Consider the following 18,465-nt stretch of genomic DNA (forward strand, 5'->3'; position numbering starts at 1 on the left):
CTAGGTGTTTTGATTTTATTTAAAATCTCGTAGTTTTCAGTTTTATTGATATCCTTGGAAAATCAATCAATCAGGGCATTTGTTAATTTTAAATATATATAAAAAAAGGATAAGCACATGTCACGTGTGGAAGCTATTTTTGGAACATTGAACTGCAAATTGCAAAACCCTGGTTTGACCTTGCTGTGTTGGCCAAGCAGCATAGAGTATGCATCCTTCAAGCAGAAAATATTATGCATTAACTCTATTTTATTATTTATGCATGTCTTTATTTATTTAGGCATTGTGATGTCCCTTTGTGTTTGTTTTCACTTGACTTCTTTTTATAATTTTTTTGTTTTGTTATTATTATGTTATTTTGTGTTGAGCCTTTTGTTTCTTTCATTTTTTACATCGGGTGAAGAATGTTTTGAACTAGCAAACCCAAAATCAACCAAAAACCTAAATTTGAAATTTTTATCAGCCAGATCAGTGAACCAGTTCATTAAACCTTAATACAAACTGACAATTTCCTTTAAAACAAGTGAAATTCATGGACAAAAGAAATGAGTTGAAGAAGTAATCTTCGTTTAGGGTTTTTTTGAAGCAATAAATGAAGTCAATGAAAATTCTGATGACACTTGGATTAGTGACAGAACCATTAAATAATTGTATTTGTGAATGCTGAGTACTACATTAGCCTATAGAAAAATCCTAAGTTACCAATTCAGATGTGGATTCCAGAAGTGGTTATGGGGATGAGGGGATTTTTTATTTTTTGGATGCGGATGTGGGAGGAAATGTATTTATCTATTTATCTATATAATATGCAAAGAAATGCAAGAAATATACAATAAGAAATCATTTGATAGTATGACTATGATACTTAACCCTTTATCAAAATTGGAGATATTTCAAAATTCATATGATATATCAATATGTGCTTGTCCAACATTAGAGTTTAGTCTTAGACAATAAGTTCAAGTAGGTCATGTTCTAGATTCCAACAAAATAAAAACCTAGTTAATGATTGAAAATTGAATCATCTTGCATCATACTCTGAATCATAGGGATTCACAAGAAAATCCACATTTTCATCATCATCTCCAATTGCTGAAAGATCATTTGAACCAAACATGGTTCCACTTATGCTAGATGCACCATGTGCCACACTATCATCATCATTATCTCCAACAGTAATAAGATCTTGAAGTTCTGCATCCAAAGCTGCACACTCAGGGGCTACATCCCAAAGCTTTGTTGCCCTTTCTTTGTAACGATCATTCTTACTTGACAAAAGACGCAAGTTGGTGTGGACAAAGACCAAGTTGTTTGCTTTCTTGTAGCCCAACCGGTTGTGCTTCACTGAATGGATAAAGGAGTATGTACTCCAATTCATTTTAGCATCATAAGAACTAGCAACCTAGATAGTTGTCACAAAACATACAAATGAGAAACAAATTTATTTTTAAGAATGTGTGAAATGCGAAATTCTAGAATGCAAGTGTAAACATAAAAGTTTAAAACAAACAAAACAAAAAACTTACTTTGTGATAGGACCTTGATTGCAAGAGGTTGAAGATGCTCGAGAGGTTGACCATACATGTACCGCTATGTGATAGTTCCCATTCTATTTTGGTCCTTTAGTGCAAATGGAGAATGTGTGTAACACGAAATTCTAGAATACAAGTGTAAACATAAAAGTTTAAAATAAAACAAAACAAAAAAATTACTTGCGATAGGACCTTGATTGCAAGAGGTTGAAGATGCTTGAGAGGTTGACCATACATGGACCACCATGTGATAGTTCCCATTCTATTTTGGTCCTTTAGTGCAAATGGAGAATGCTTTAACCTCAAAGCAAATAGCCCAAATTCTTCCCTCACTTTTTCATGCATTTCTTCTTGTGGGAAGAGTTCTGTAAGAGCTTTGTGGCACCCCTCAACAACCTCCTCATCTGCAAATGGTGCAACTCTACTCGACATACCAACTACCTCCTCATTATAGTATCTAGGAGATAAGGCATATGCAAGGAGGTACAATGGGGTAGTCATCTTATTCAAGTGATGGTGGATAATTGCTTGCACTTGTTTGCATAAGGCTTCGCTTTGTGTGGGGTCATTCTCATGTGCTTGTATAGAACGTTTTACCTTCTCAACCATGGTGCCCATGCCATCATACACATTGTCCAAGCAAGGTGTATTTGTATCAGCAAAACAGAGCATAGTGAAATCGAATACCTATGCCGCACGAGCCCACCAACTCTCACTCAAGATCAAATCCGTTATCCATTGTGCTCTTTTTGAATTTGAGGTCTTCCATGTGCCCCATTTATTACAGATGACCATTTGGCCCAATGCATCTTTTACCTTGAGGATTCGTCTCATAACAATTGTATGAGATGCAAAATGAGTCTCAACAACCTAAGCAAATTAACAATATGTGAATTGACAATAAAATTATAAATTTTAATTTTTAACTAAATTACAAATCTATTACTCTTAGTAATTAAGAAAAATCAATTTACCTTCAGCAACTCCAATTTGGAGTATGTTCTAAAAATGGATTGTGACATGTGATGGTTTGTTGCAAACATTTGTATCTCCTCCCCCTCTTGGTATATTTTCTTCATCAAATTTGAGTGCCAATCCTTTGCATGATTAAAGTGACTAGTGCATGGGCTCCAAAAAATATGCTCATAGTGACTCTCAACCTAAAGCATCTGCACCGCTGCAATTTTTGGCATTGTCTGTGACCACTTGTACCACATTCTCACTACCCACTATCTCGATGGCCTCGATGAGAATTATAGAAATGAATTCAAAATCCTTCACTTGCCCCTCACAATCAACAACCTTCAAAAACATTGCCCCTTTGAGGAAAATTGCAATCACATTAATCACTAGTCGATTTCTTGTATCCTTCCAACCATGTGACACAATAGTTAGACCTGAAGTTTTCCAAGATTTTTTGATTGGTTGAAGGTCTTTCTCTATATGTGTCTTCTCTTGTTGCAATAGAGTCATACGCACCTTTCCATACCTTAGGCTTGTGTAGTCAGTTGGTCATTCTTTGATTGCTACCACCGTTTCCTTCTAGTATGGTGATCTCACCAAGTTGAAAGGAAGCCTATTTGCGTAGAGGCAATGCGCAATAGCTTCATCAATATAGTCTTTTGTGTCCATTTAAAATGCAGTGTGCAATGGGCCTCTTTTTCAAGTTGAAATTCCCACTTCTTCCTCATCCTCTCCTGGCATAGGTACTTGCAAGAATGGGTGTTGGGAGGATGCAATTGTTCCAGTGGGTGCATGCATCTTGCTCTTTGAGGATGGACCTTGATAGTAGCTTTTTTTTGATCCATTGATCAATGCAACGACAACTTCTTGTTCTCTTACAAATGAAAGTATTTCTGCACTAGTCATCCGAATACCATTTTTGCCTTTGCACATTCCAAATCCTTTGCTACAGGGCCCATAAAATGAATCGTCACTCGGGAATATGAGCTATTGAAAGGTTTTCTTTTATTACTTTGACAATAATTGCACTTCCAATAGTATGAGCCACCTCCTGCAACTTGTAATATCCGTGTTGTATGTCTCCACCAAGGAGAACCTATATCAGTTTTGAAATTATAAGTCCCTTCCCCTCTTTGGTCCCCTACTAAACTTTGACTAGCACTATCACCAATATCCATTCTTGCCTAGTTTTTTGCAACCTATTCTATAAGAAAATAAATAAATTTTAATTAGGTCCTAACAACTATGAACGTCATGCATTTAAGCAGAAAGAAGTGAGAAAAAACTACTAAAATAGATACCCAAACTTGCTTCTACATATCTTTCAAAAAAAAAATTGAAAAAAAAAATTTGAAAAATTTCTTCAAGAACTTGAAAAAATTCATCAAAATACTTAACAATGGGATTGATCACTTACCTTGAATGATTTAAACTCCTTTGAGAAAGCTGTCTCTCTTCGAAAATGTTGAACTTGGCTTCACAATGGCAATGCAAACTAGAGACCAAATTAGAAGTGGCTGTAGGTGCAAACAAAGTTCCAAAATGAGTTGTGAATGCTTCAACATTCACGTATAGGGTCGTTTTAGGGTTTCATAGCAAAAAAAAACCTAAAAAAAAAAATCAAAACATGTGTATAATGGGGGCAAGTTCAATTGTTTTTTAAGTTTTTAATTGTTTTTTTGGGCCGTTGGGTCGGTGGAGGCTCCCAGATGTGTCCGGAAGCCTTGTGGAAGCTGGCTAGAAGCCAGCCACAGGCTCTTGGATGCGTTTGGAAGCCAAAAGCCACTCTAGCTTCCAAAAGAATTGGGGGAGCCTACTGAAGCTTTTGGCTTCCAAACACATCCAGGAGCCTCCAGCTGGCTTTTGGCCAGCTTCTGTAGGGCTTCCAGACACATCCAAAATCCGTTCCTTTTGGCTTCCACACCCATGGGCAGGTTGCATGAATCGGTAACTTAGGAAAATTCCAATGCAAATCTAATTTTAGGACATTTTTTATGGCAACCTATGAAATAAGCTACAAATACTTGACAATAATAAACCATTTTGAGGAAGCAATCCTTGAAATTTCCAGTAAGAAACAAATTGCACTATGATGACAATAAAAGAACCACAGCATCTGATGTACAGTGTACTTATCCAACGAATACCTCTTAGGCTAACCCAACCACTTAAATAATACTATATAAATGATTTATATTAGCTAATTGACAATTGTTCTAGCTACACCTATACAACTGCAGTCGGTGAAAATGGGCATAGCAGTTTATTCAAGAAATTATTTTTTGATCTATGTGCTTGTCAAAGGATGCAAGTTTTGAATAACTCCATTTTGACAAGGAGCATCTTTTGTGCATAAAGCTAGCTAGCTCATCTCATTACGAGGAACATATTACAAATACTAAATATAGACATTTAATATTGACAAGAAAACAAATTGGACAAATGAATTTTATACAATAGAACCAAAATTTAGAGTACTGGTTTTTAATCTGGAAAAATAGAGAGCTTAGTAGTTTATTGAAGAAATTCTTTTTTGATCTATGCTTGTCAAAGGATGCAACTTTTGAAGAACTTCATTTTGACAACAAGGAGGACCTTTTGTACACAAAAAGTAAGCCACTTTGTCTCAGTACAGGAATTATCTTGTAAATACTAAATAAAGACATCAAATATTGACAAGAAAACAAATTGGACAAATTAATTTTGTAAATTAGAACCATCATTTAGAATCTAGATATCCAGATGGTTGTAAAACGACCTTTATAATCTGGGAAAGCTCTTATACTATGCTCCTGAATTTGTTAAGCTCTCTCTCTCTCTCAAAAAAATAAAATAAAAAATGAAATACAAAAAATGACTCTTTCTTTAAGGATGGAATCTCTTCATCCTGAAATTCATTATGAACTCCCTTAGTTCTTTTTGAGGTTCCCCAGCAAAAGGGGAAATGGCCTACAACATACGTTCTTATTTATAAAGTATTTATATTTGCAAATGCACCAAATGGATCCAGTGTGCCAAAGAAAGGGTAAAGCGCAAATTTGAAGGTCGAGTCTTTACTCTTCTCTCCTGGATTCTGGATGCAATTGAGGGCAATCAGTTCCTTGAACACAGGCATCTGTCAAAGTCTTGTTGTATTTGTTTCTCTTTTTTTGGCTTTGCCAAAAAACTTTATTTTGTATTTTGGTGATTCTAATAAGGATAGTCATAAGCATAAGTTGAATTTCACTTCCAATTTGATGTATATTATCTGTTACATGTGGACACACTACCCTTCCCTCTCTGTTCCCATGTCATGATCTCCTGTATACACCAGGATGGCACAACCTGTCAATAGAAGAGCTGGAAACAGTATTTGACATAACTGGGACATCAGGATTCAGGAGACAGTAAGATAATTCCTTGTCTGTCTTAATTATATAACAAAATTTCTACTGTACAGAGGGAACTATTTTTTTTATTTTGGTGATCCGAATAAGGATAGTCATAGTCATAATTCGAATTTCACTTCCAATTTGATGTATGTTACCTATTACATGGGGACACACTTCCCTTCCCTCTATGCCCCTGTCACAATCTCCTTTATACAACAGGATGGCACGACCTGTCAACAAGGAAGCTGGAGATAGTATTCGCAATGGCCTATATAATTGGGACATCAGGAGACAGTAAGATACCTGCTGTCGGTCTTAGTTTTGCAACAAAATTTCTACTGTACAAAGGGAAATTGTATCACTACTGGGACAGCATCCGCCCAAGTGTAACATCTCTATGATGTCTGGAGAAAGATGTGACCTGGTCTCAATTTATTGTGCAAAGACCAAATGTATGATTACAGAGAATTTTTGAAATGTTTTAACAATGTAATTGTTGTTCATTTTTCACACATGTTCAAATGAAGGAATACATGCTTATTGCTTTCAAGTGATTTTCAGAAAATACATCAAAGTAAAGTATGTTATTCATTTTGAAATAATGTTCAATATTTGCATGATGGAGTAAATCATGACAGAAATTAAATGCTGAAAGTCAATTTCTCCCACACATTTGACTGTGAGAGTAGTCTATATATGCTGACATACGTCTACACCCTACTGAAATCAATAACTGAATAGAAGAGTAAAAGGAAAAAGGTACTTGGGCACCAGTCATTGCCTGTAATGACTGGTGATGTGGCATCCAACTGCGTCCATCCTCTCGCTGCTCCAGACATAGTCCGTGTCGTGCTTCCAATTCCTGTATTCACAAAGAAGAGAATGGGTTAGATCCAATGGATCTAAGCAATGCTGATGACTCACTCAAATCTCGCATTTACCATCCTACAGGCTATTCATCTCAGTAAGATACAAACATACATTAGTAGATAGAGAGATCAATAGCGGAAAAATAAAAGTATTAAAGGGACAATTCATTTTTTGTTTTGGAACTTTTTTACTTATAAACTGGTGTGAAGCAATAGAAGCATATCAAGAAATGCATGAATAGCTAAAAGAGAGCAAAGTGAGCAAATTAAATGTCATTCTCAGATAAAGACAATGAGCAGGCAGCTAGTAGAAGTGATCAGTGGATATGGTGTCTATTTTTCATGCACAGCAGGAACTGTTAAGCAAAGAATCTGGTATGGTTTCTAGTAAAGAAATCTCAGTTTCTTAGAGTTTAACCAGATTCAATCAATAGGGATTCTCACATCTGTTACAGATACATCTGAAAATATGGTGGCTATATACAACTTTCAGCAATGAAAGTAGGAGCTGATAAAAAAAATCTGGTTTGATAGTTGAAAGAAAACCCTCATAAGCTTTGTGATATATCAGTTCATACAGCAACCTAGCATGGAGTTTAACGTAAATAGAGTATCACAGTCATTTCCAACAGCAGGAAATCATCACAAAGAATACCATGAATAGTGCCCAATTTCTACAATATCACAATTATATACGGGTTTCTTGCAAATAATGGAAATTAGCATACAGCAGAAAATCCTTTTTAAAAAAATATATGGCACAGATCTGAAGTAGATGCAGTATTTTTAAAACATAATAGCTTCCTGCAGAAGTAGAAGGTGGAAAGAGTGTTTTAAAAAAGAAAAAGACAAAACAAGCAGAAGATCTCGTAAGAAACAACAGATCTGGGGTTTTTTTTTTTTTTAATATTCTTCTAGTTCTAAAACCCACATGGTCAGCAAGCTCGCAAATGAAGTCCACAAGAGCAGAATGATAAATATAGTTTAAGGAAAAACAATGGCTAAAACAACCAGTCGGCCTTATGACGCCATGATTTAAAAAAAAAGTAATAACGAAGAGGGAGAATATATTGTTACCTTCAAAAAAAAAAAAAAAACCCACGTTTTTTGTAGAAGGAAACGCCATTTCAGTTCGCTCTCAAAATCTGGTCAGTTTTAACAGCATGGAGAACAAAGGCAAATCAAATGGTAGACACCAGTCGGCTTGTTGTAAAAGCCATGCGTTTTTAACCATAAGTCTAAACTTTATAGCGTCCAAGAAGCAATAAACTCCCAGTCGGCAGTCAAAAAATCATGAATTTGATACCAGCATTCACTGATATACCATGGCAGAGATCAGCAAAGAGCAGGGTGAAGGAAAATGGAGCCTCCAGCAAAAAGGAAATCACAGAAAAATGCAGGCGTTTAGGGTTTTCTATAACCTTGTTGACGTGTTTCAACTCCAAAACGTCAAAGACAGATGCCTTCGAAATGATAAAATTGAAACTCTTTGCTTCTTTCTTATCACTTCCTCAATCAAATTTGATAAACTTTCGGGTTCGGCCATATATGAGGAGAGTTGATTTTTTAATTTTTTTAATTTTTTGCATATACTTGTCACATAAAGCATAGTGCCTTAGCTTTGTTAAAAGATTGCATGAGTATTCATAAAAAACTTTATTATGCTTTAGTTGATTTAATCAACTTAAAGCTGATAAATGATTTATTTTTTTTAAAAATGCAATTTTTTAATATTAAAGTAATGCAAGTAAATAGAAAAGGTGCCATTTATTTGCATGTTTTTTTTTTTATTGCATAAGAATTAAAATGATTGTAATTATTATTTTATAATTGATATCTTATAAATCAATTATTAAAATAATAAGTATTTATGCAATTAAGAATAATTAAAAATCATGCAAATAAATGGAGTTAAGAAAGGGAAGTTGGTATATTTTTTTTAAAATGCCAAATTTCAAGGAAACAACTGCAGTTCTTATTTTTAGAGGCCACAGTTCAGACGAAAGGTTTCAGAGTGTATTATGGAGTGATTATTGGCAGTTTGGGGGACTTTTTTACACTTTTCTTATGCATGGTTGGTGGAACTTCAGTTCGGGATATTTTGAGCATGTTTTTGGACTTCTCAGAGGTGCTTAATAATGAGTTAACTCATTATTTCGACCCAGCTTTTCTGCTTTGAGGCAGTTGTATTGTTGATATATACTCCTCTTACTTTTGAGGAAGGGGTTTAGATTTTGAGGAAGGACGCTTATGTGATTTGATCCTTAAGTGTAATTTTTTTATGATTCTGATCCATTATGCAGATGTACTTTTTTGAGGGCCTTTGATGGAAATAAAGTTTTCATTGGAACCAGTTTTGGAGCTGACAGATTTAGCTGTGTGCGTTAAGGTGATTGATGTTATTCAAATTGTGTTTTAAAAATAGGCCTTTCTGAATGATGTCTTATCTTGTACCTTCTTTATCCAAATAGCTGTTCATAGGTTTTGAGTTGTGTTTTTCAAGTTCATAAACCTTCTCTTGAATTATTAATATGAATTAGCGGATTTTCAAATAAGGTTTCTTGTGAATGTCTTGTCAAATCTTTCATTGTGTCTCAAGTATAGCAGTAATCTGTGTTATCAATTTTGGTGTATCACCTTACTTCTTTAAGTTTTCCGTGTTTTAGGTTATCTTTTTACCCTTTTCCATCTGAAAGTTTCAATTCTCCATTAGTATAAGTAAGGTATAAGATATATCATACAGGAACCGGCCTAGAATCCGGAGGTTCAGCCAAGTTTTAAGTTACCCACAACTTTTGACTGATCCCATGTTTCTCCAAAATCGCTGCGAGTTTTAAGACTTAAGGCAAATTTTTAGGGTGCAGATTTTGGAGATAACAGTTTTTGGCACGCCTGGTGGGACACTTGCCTTATTTTTTAAGGAAGTTGCTGCTGTTTTTGATGTGCAAACAGCAGAGTTATAATTTTTTCTGCATATCTGGCGACTCTGTGAGGAAGAAAGGTACAGATCAGTGTTGTTAATGAGAAAGGTACAAACTAGAAGTTCAAATACATTTGAATATTTACAACTTGAAACACCTAAAAGGCGTGGGAGAACCCTTGCTAGGACAAAGCCAACAAAGAGAAATCAGAAATCAGCACAGGGTACTCGAGTTTATCAAAGAAAGACTTGTGGCATGTTTTCAGTAAGTCCCAATTGGAGAACTGAGCCTTTGGAATCAAAATTTTCTACATTTTTTGCAGACACAACAGCAAGATCAAGTTCGGCTACAAATTTATTTTCTGGACCAGCTGTATCATTAATACATCAACAACAGATAAGTTATCAGCTACCAGTAATGGCTCAGCCAAGAAATTTCGCTTTTGTTCCCTTTGATCAAGGGAGTCCTTTGAATCTCTAGCAGCATAATGACATCCCCTTAGCAGCTTTGAAAGGAGTGCCATATTTTACCGAAGAAAGCCAAACTACAGCCTTTGAGCATGTTAGGGATATAGCAACTTTATGCAACATTCATCATGTGACACAAGAAAATGTAGCAATCAGGTTATTGGCAGCTTCATTCAAGGGGAAAGCGTTGGAATGGTTCAAAAGTTTACCAGTGGCTTCGATAGGCACATGGGATGAATTGGGTGATGCATTCACCAAATTTTTTGAAGACAAATCTGATCATTTGTCATTGGTAGAACAGCTAACAACCATAAAAAGGGCTCCACAAGAACAAATGACTGATTTCAATAAACGTTTTCAAAGGACATGGAATAGGATACCTGTTGCTGTTAGACCAAGTGCTGATCATGCATTTTTATACTATCTTAAGAGTTTGAACAGCGACATTTCTGTCATGATTCAGTCTATGGGAGGTAATACGCTGCCACAAGCATTTGCTATATCAGTAAGGGCAGAAAATAGCCTCATACAGGCCGGCAAAATTGCTCCTAGACCTCCTTTGCCTATTTTTCCAAATATACAGCCAAATATACTTTTGCAAATACCACCTTTCAGCCCATTACCAGTGGTTTCCAGCCAAGAGATAGCTGTTGCGGGACCTTCTCAGGAGCTGCAAGAGATTAAGCAAGGTCAGCAAAAGATTGAAAGCTTAATGCAAACTTTTGGAAATGAATTGGTTAACCTCAAAAAGCAGCAGTTTCAGCCAAGGCAACCTTTTCAATCTCAAAATTTCGCTGCAAATCAAGGTTACCAGCAGCAAAATCAATGTTACCAGCAGCAGAATAATCAAGGATACCAACCACAAAACCAAGGGCAACTTCAAAATAGGCAAAATTTTCAAGGGTACAATGCTAGAAATAAACAGAGCATAAATCAGAGACCATATAAGCCTTATAATCCAGCACCCTTAAATGTTGCAAATCCGGTAAGAGATATAGCACCTATGCAAAATAATATGACTGCTGAATATGACTGGTGTTTTCCATGTAATCAACCTCATAGCCAAACTACCTGTTCAAATGGCGTCATTCAGCAAGCTTTGATGGTACAAAACGTTGCATATATGTAGCAGACATCGGAGGCTGAAATGGAACAACAGCAAGATGTACTCCCTGCAGATGCTTCATTCCTAAATTGGCAGGTAGATGAATTTTGTGGTATAAATAACGCTGATCCTAATATTGCTGTTTATTCCAGGAATAAAAAAAGGGCTTTAGAGGACCAAAAAAACAGTAACAACAACAATATTAGTAATTCAGCCACTGCAGGATCAGATAAGCCAACTAATCCACATGCCAACATAGAACAGCAAGCACAACCTGCTGTTACAAAATCGCAGCCTAAGGTACATGCATCAATTCCTTTTAATGTTGTTGAAAATATGAAGAAAATGAATGTATCTATCAGTATGTGGGATTCTTTGTTAATACCCGGTCAAGTTGATATGCTGCAATCTGAATTATCAAAAAGAGGTAAAGCTGGTGAAAATATGCCAAGTGCTGTATTCGCGAATAATGAAGAAGGTAACAACAACACAATAGCTCCAGTTGTCAAACCTCCCCCTTTCTATGTCTTTTTGATCATAGGCAATAATTTGGTTCACAATTGCATGATTGATAGTGGAGCCACAAGTTTAGTTATGCCTAAAAAGGTAGCGGATCAGCTAGGGCTGAAATATCAACCTCTCAAGAAAGGTGTGGTCCAATTAGATGGGTCAGTTGTTAACACAATAGGTGTCATTAAGAATGCTAGTCTTACCTTGCATGCTTGTCCAAATTTTTCAATACCTCAAGATGTTTATGTCATAGACCTTCCGCCATTTTTTGCATTATGCTTATCTAGAGATTTCACTGCAAAGATAGGTGGCTATTTTTCATCAGATTGGTCTCATATGCTCTTTAGGTCAAGATATGGTACAAAGATCACTATTAAATCCAAAAAGTTAGCAAAAGACCATATAGAGCCTTACGTTCCTGCTGCTATAAATGCAAATCTGATGTCACTTGATACTGATGAACTTGAGGTAGTAGATTCTAACACACCCCTTACTGATATTCCGGATATTTTGCTTGATGAATGGGCTGCTGAAAATGTTTCTAATAGTCAAAACAGCGTTGTTCACGATGTTGGCTTTGGAAATTATATGATTTTAGATCAAAGTTCAGAAATTCCAAATCTGATCAAAGATACAAATCAGATCAGCGAACAAGAAAATCAGGTATGGAAGATGTATTTTGATGGCTCACAAAGCAAGAATGGTGCTGGAGGGGGAGTAATGTTGGTATCACCCCAAGAGGATAAGTATTTTGCTGCTTTTCGCTTTTCATTTGCATGTTCTAACAATGTGGCTGAATATGAAGGACTGGTACAAGGTTTGGAATGGGCTAGGAAGAGAAAAATAGCCTGCTTGCAAGTTTTTGGGGATAGCAAACTCGTAAACCAGGTTAAAGGTTTGATTTCTGTCAAGAATGATACTTTAAAGCTGTACAAGAACAGGGTATGGGATATTATAGAAGAATTTGAAGCTTTTAATATAATATCCATACCTAGAGCAAATAATCAGTTTGCTGATAGGGTGGCAGCAGTAGGCGCACAGGTTGATATTGTCGAAAATGTCTCAAAAAAGAGCGAACAACATCATGTTAAGGTGGTGGTTAGACCTTCAATACCAGATAACAACATAAATTGGCAGGTTTTTGATTCAGATGAACAAATTTTAAGTTTTTTGTTGCAAGAAGATGTGTTTTCAGTTGTTAATCAGGATAGATTCAGTCAGCAATATAGTGATCAGATTATTCAGCTGAAAACAAACAAGTTGCCTAAAGGTTTGGTCACTTTAGAAACTATCTTTGATCCAGATGATCAGGTGAAAAAAGATAAAACTAGTTTGCTGGTGAAAGAAGAGCATTACGAGGAGCTGGAAATTTTTGAAGGAAAAGGCTAAAAGTTGGTAAGATAAATTCACCGCAAGAAAAACAGTTGTTTATTGAATTATTTCAGGAGTTTAATGATGTTTTTGCGTGGGATTATTCTGATTTAAAAGGCTTTGACCCTAAATTAACCCAATATACTATCGAGCTTGAACCTAACACCAAACCTATAAGGCAAAAACAGAGACCTGTCAATCCTAAGCTAGAACCTCTAATGCTGAAAGAATTAAACAAATTTTTAGAAGGAGGGATTGTCTTTCCTATCAAACATACTTCTTGGGTCTCTAACTTAGTGCCTGTAAGAAAGAATAATGGAGAAATACGCTTGTGCATAGATTTCAGAGACTTAAACAGAGCTTCATTAAAAGATAGGCATCCTTTACCATCCATGGAACATATTTTACAATATGTTTCAGGTTCTGAAAGGTTTTCTTTGTTAGATGGATATTCTGGTTATAATCAAGTGCTGGTAAAAGATGAAGATCAGTTTAAAACAGCATTCACCACAAAATGGGGAACCATGGCTTATAGAAGAATTCCTTTTGGATTAGCAAATGCTGGAGCTACGTTCCAAAAGGCTATGGACATGGCTTTTCGAAATTTAATGTACAAGATAGTGCTGGTATATCTGGATGACATTACTGTTTTCAGCAAGGAGGCGAAGGATCACATTTTTCATCTTAGACAAGTGTTAGAAAGATGCAGGGAGTTCGGTATTTCTCTTAATCCAAAGAAATCTGTATTTGCTGTTCATGAAGGTAAACTTCTCGGTTATATTGTTTCAAAGCATGGTACTACTATAGATCTCGAGAGAGTTCAAGCGATTTTAGAGTTACCACTACCCAGCCACAAGAAGGGTTTACAAAGTTTTCTTGGTAGGATAAATTTTGTGAGACGTTTGATACCTGATGTTGCTAATCTTTTGAAGCCTTTAACAGCAATGTTAAAGAAAAATACAGTTTTCAGCTGGACAAAAGAGGGAAAGCGTTGTTTTGAAGCAATTAAAGAGTCCTTGTCCACTGCCCCTGCGTTGATTAGTCCAGATTTTACTAAGGATTTTATATTGTATGCCTATGGTAGTTTTGACGCCATTTCAGCAATGCTGGTACAAAAAAATGATGAAGGTTTGGAGCAACCTATCGCGTTTTTCAGCAAAGATTTGCAAGATTTCGAACAAAGGTACAGCTTTGTTGAAAAGCATGTTTTTGCTGTCATTAAAAGTCTAAAAAAATTTCAGACCCCTGGTTTCCAACAGCAAAATTCATCTAATGGTTTCTCATCCAAGCGTGAAAGAATTTTTGTTAAGCAAAGATTTAAATCAAAAAAGAGCAGGCTGGATTACTCGGGTGATGGAATATGATGTTGATATCCATATCACCAAACTGATTAGGGGCAAGGGATTATGCGAACAGTTGGTAGATAACAGCTTTCAAGAGGTAGAAATCAACCAAAATCTGTTGCTGGTTGATAATAATCAAGCTGAAGGTAATCAATCAGACTGTTGGTTGACTGAAATGACATATTTTTTGCAAACAGGGGAGTGTCCTTTGAGGTTGGATAGAGCGAAACGCAGGTATTTCAGACTTCAATCAATTCCTTATGTCTTGGTTCATGATGTTTTGTTTAGAAAGGACCATAGTGGCATGTTATTACGTTGTTTAAGTGCTGATCAGACCAGCAAGATCCTGGAACAGTTTCATGATGAAGGGGGTCACTTTTCCCCAAAGATGACAGCTTATAAAGTGTTGAGGGCAGGATTCTATTGGCCTGATCTGTTCAAAGACGCCCATAGTTGGTCAAGAAAATGTAAAAAATGTGCATTATTTGCCGGCAAGGAAAGGCTGGCAGCCTTACCCTTGAAACCGATTTTGGTTGAGCAGCCATTCATGAAGTGGGGTATTGATTTCATAGGCCCAATTAATCCAAACTCTAGTTCAGGTCACAAGTGGATCATTACAGCTACGGATTATTTTACAAGATGGACTGAAGCAGTAGCATTAAGAGAGGCAAATGAATCAACTGTACTTAATTTTTATGATGATTTGACTACAAGGTTCGGTGTTGCCGATTCGATCATTTCTGATAACGCATTAGCCTTTATGGGAGCAAGAGTGTCTGAATGGGCGCTAAAGAAAGGTATATATCTGAATACCTCATCAAACTATTACCCTCAAGGTAATGGTTTGGCTGAAAGTACAAATAAGAACCTTTTAAGGACTATTAAAAGAGCGTTAGAGGAGAATAAAAGAAATTGGCATGCAAAGTTGAAATCTGCCTTATGGTTGGATAAGATTACTCCTAAGCGAATTATTGGAACATCTCCTTACGTTCTAGTATATGGGAAAGAGGTCAAGTTACCTGTTACTACTGAATTTTCTGCGTTACAGCTTGCTGATCAGCTGATATTGTTTGAAGAACAGGATCCTCTTAAGCTAAGGTTTGTTAAATTGATGGAGTTAGAGGAGAAAAGGAGCAAGGCACTGCAGGAAATGGAATACCAGCAGTTACAAGTGAAGAGAACATTCGATAGAAAGGCAAAAGATCGTCATTTCAAAGAAGGAGATATGGTGCTAAAGTGGGACGTACTTAAGACAAGACCCGGGCAACATGCTAAGTTTGATCATTTTTGGGAAGGCCCTTTTCAGATTGTTGAGTGCAAGGAACACAATGTGTTCCAACTTGCCACTCTTCAAGGAGATGTTCTACCGATTCCTGTTAACGAGATTCACCTCAAGGCTTGCTTTGAGGTATGATTTTATTTCTTTTTGTTTTCTAGGTTAGGTTTCATGCTTTCAATAAATGCATCTGCATATTAGTTTAAGTTTTCCCTAAGTGCTGTCCAAGCACAGGTCGATTTCAGTTTCCTTTCCTAGAGTAGTTTTCTTTTTTCTTTTTAGGTTTTTAGGAGTGTCAAGTTGCTGGTTTGGTTGTTTCATATCATATTCACCCACCTTAATCATGCACACTAATGCATGGATTGAACACATACATGTAGGTTAGTATACGCATGCATATGCATACGCCTAGGGCTGCATTTTCCAAGTCATTTTCAGTTTCACTTTCATACATACCTGGCAGCCATAACCATACACACACACACACACACATATACTAATCACCTGCATCCATCCAATTCACACATTTTCATGCATAATTGAGATGGACAAATACGAATTCGACTTCTAAAGTTGATGCTACAGTCTGATCATGCATAAAAATCAGTCTAATAATAACAAATAACCTGTCAGTTATCATTAGACTCATTTGCATACATCCCAGCCCATACCAGCAACTTTAGGGGTCGTGTCAGGTCTGGTTTAGGTCCAAGGAATTCATATTTTCAGACTCTAAATGCCCAATGGATGTCAAAAGCAACTGATCAAGTGTCTAGCAGGCAGACAGTCAGCAAAGGTCGCCAAAAATGTTGTTCATTTTTCACACATGTTCAAATGAAGGAATACATGCTTATTGCTTTCAAGTGATTTTCAGAAAATACATCAAAGTAAAGTATGTTATTCATTTTGAAATAATGTTCAATATTTGCATGATGGAATAAATCATGACAGAAATTAAATGCTGAAAGTAAATTTCTCCCACACATCTGACTGTGAGAGTAGTCTATATATGTTGACATACGTCTACACCCTACTGAAATCAATAACTGAATAGAAGAGTAAAAGGAAAAAGGTTCATGGGCACCACTCATTGCCTGTAATGACTGGTGATGTGGCATCCAACTGCGTCCATCCTCTCGCTGCTCCAGACATAGTCCGTGTCATGCTTCCAATTCCTGTATTCACAAAGAAGAGAATGGGTTAGATCCAATGGATCTAAGCAATTCTGATGACTCACTCAAATCCCGCATTTACCATCCTACAGGCTATTCATCTCAGTAAGATACAGACATACATTAGCAGATAGAGAGATCAATAGCGGAAAAATAAAAGTATTAAAGGGACAATTCATTTTTTGTTTTGGAACTTTTTTACTTATAAACTGGTGTAAAGCAATAGAAGCATATCAAGAAATGCATGAATAGCTAAAAGAGAGCAAAGTGAGCAAATTAAATGTCATTCTCAGATAAAGACAATGAGCAGGCAGCTAGTAGAAGTGATCAGTGGATATGGTGTCTATTTTTCATGCACAGCAGGAACTGTTAAGCAAAGAATCTGGTATGGTTTCTAGTAAAGAAATCTCAGTTTCTTAGAGTTTAACCAGATTCAATCAACAGGGATTCTCACATCTGTTACAGATACATCTGAAAATATGGTGGCTATATACAACTTTCAGCAATGAAAGTAGGAGCTGATAAAGAAAATCTGGTTTGACAGTTGAAAGAAAACTTTCATAAGCTTTGTGATATATCAGTTCATACAACAACCTAGCATGGAGTTTAACGTAAATAGAGTATCACAGTCATTTCCAACAGCAGGAAATCATCACAAAGAATACCATGAATAGTGCCCAATTTCTACAATATCACAATTATATACAGGTTTCTTGCAAATAATGGAAATTAGCATACAGCAGAAAATCCTTTTTAAAAAAAATATATGGCACAGATCTGAAGTAGATGCAGTATTTTTAAAACATAATAGCTTCCTGCAGAAGTAGAAGGTGGAAAGAGTGTTTTAAAAAAGAAAAAGACAAAACAAGCAGAAGATCTCATAAGAAACAACAGATTTGGGGTTTTTTTTTTTTTAATATTCTTCTAGTTCTAAAACCCACATGGTCAGCAAGCTCGCAAATGAAGTCCACAAGAGCAGAATGACAAATATAGTTTAAGGAAAAACAATGGCTAAAACAACCAGTCGGCCTTATGATGCCATGATTTAAAAAAAAAGTAATAACGAAGAGGGAGAATATATTGTTACCTTCAAAAAAAAAAAAATACCCACGTTTTTTGTAGAAGGAAACGCCATTTCAGTTCTCTCTCAAAATCTGGTCAGTTTTAACAGCATGGAGAACAAAGGCAAATCAAATGGTAGACACCAATCGGCTTGTTGTAAAAGCCATGCGTTTTTAACCATAAGTCTAAACTTTATAGCGTCCAAGAAGCAATAAACTCCCAGTCGGCAGTCAAAAAACTCATGAATTTGATACCAGCATTCACTGATATACCATGGCAGAGATCAACAAAGAGCAGGGTGAAGGAAAATGGAGCCTCCAGCAAAAAGGAAATCACAGGAAAATGCAGGCGTTTAGGGTTTTCTATAACCCTGTTGACGTGTTTCAACTCCAAAACGTCAAAGACAGATGTCTTCGAAATGATAAAATTGAAACCCTTTGCTTCCTTCTTATCACTTTCTCAATCAAATTTGATAAACTTTCGGGTCCGGCCACATATGAGGA

The sequence above is a fragment of the Cupressus sempervirens genome, unplaced genomic scaffold (genome assembly GCF_028749045.1).
Source record: "Cupressus sempervirens isolate cs-2001-9-10 unplaced genomic scaffold, ASM2874904v1 CseChr00c100005_01, whole genome shotgun sequence".
Classification (NCBI taxonomy): Eukaryota; Viridiplantae; Streptophyta; class Pinopsida; order Cupressales; family Cupressaceae; genus Cupressus; species Cupressus sempervirens.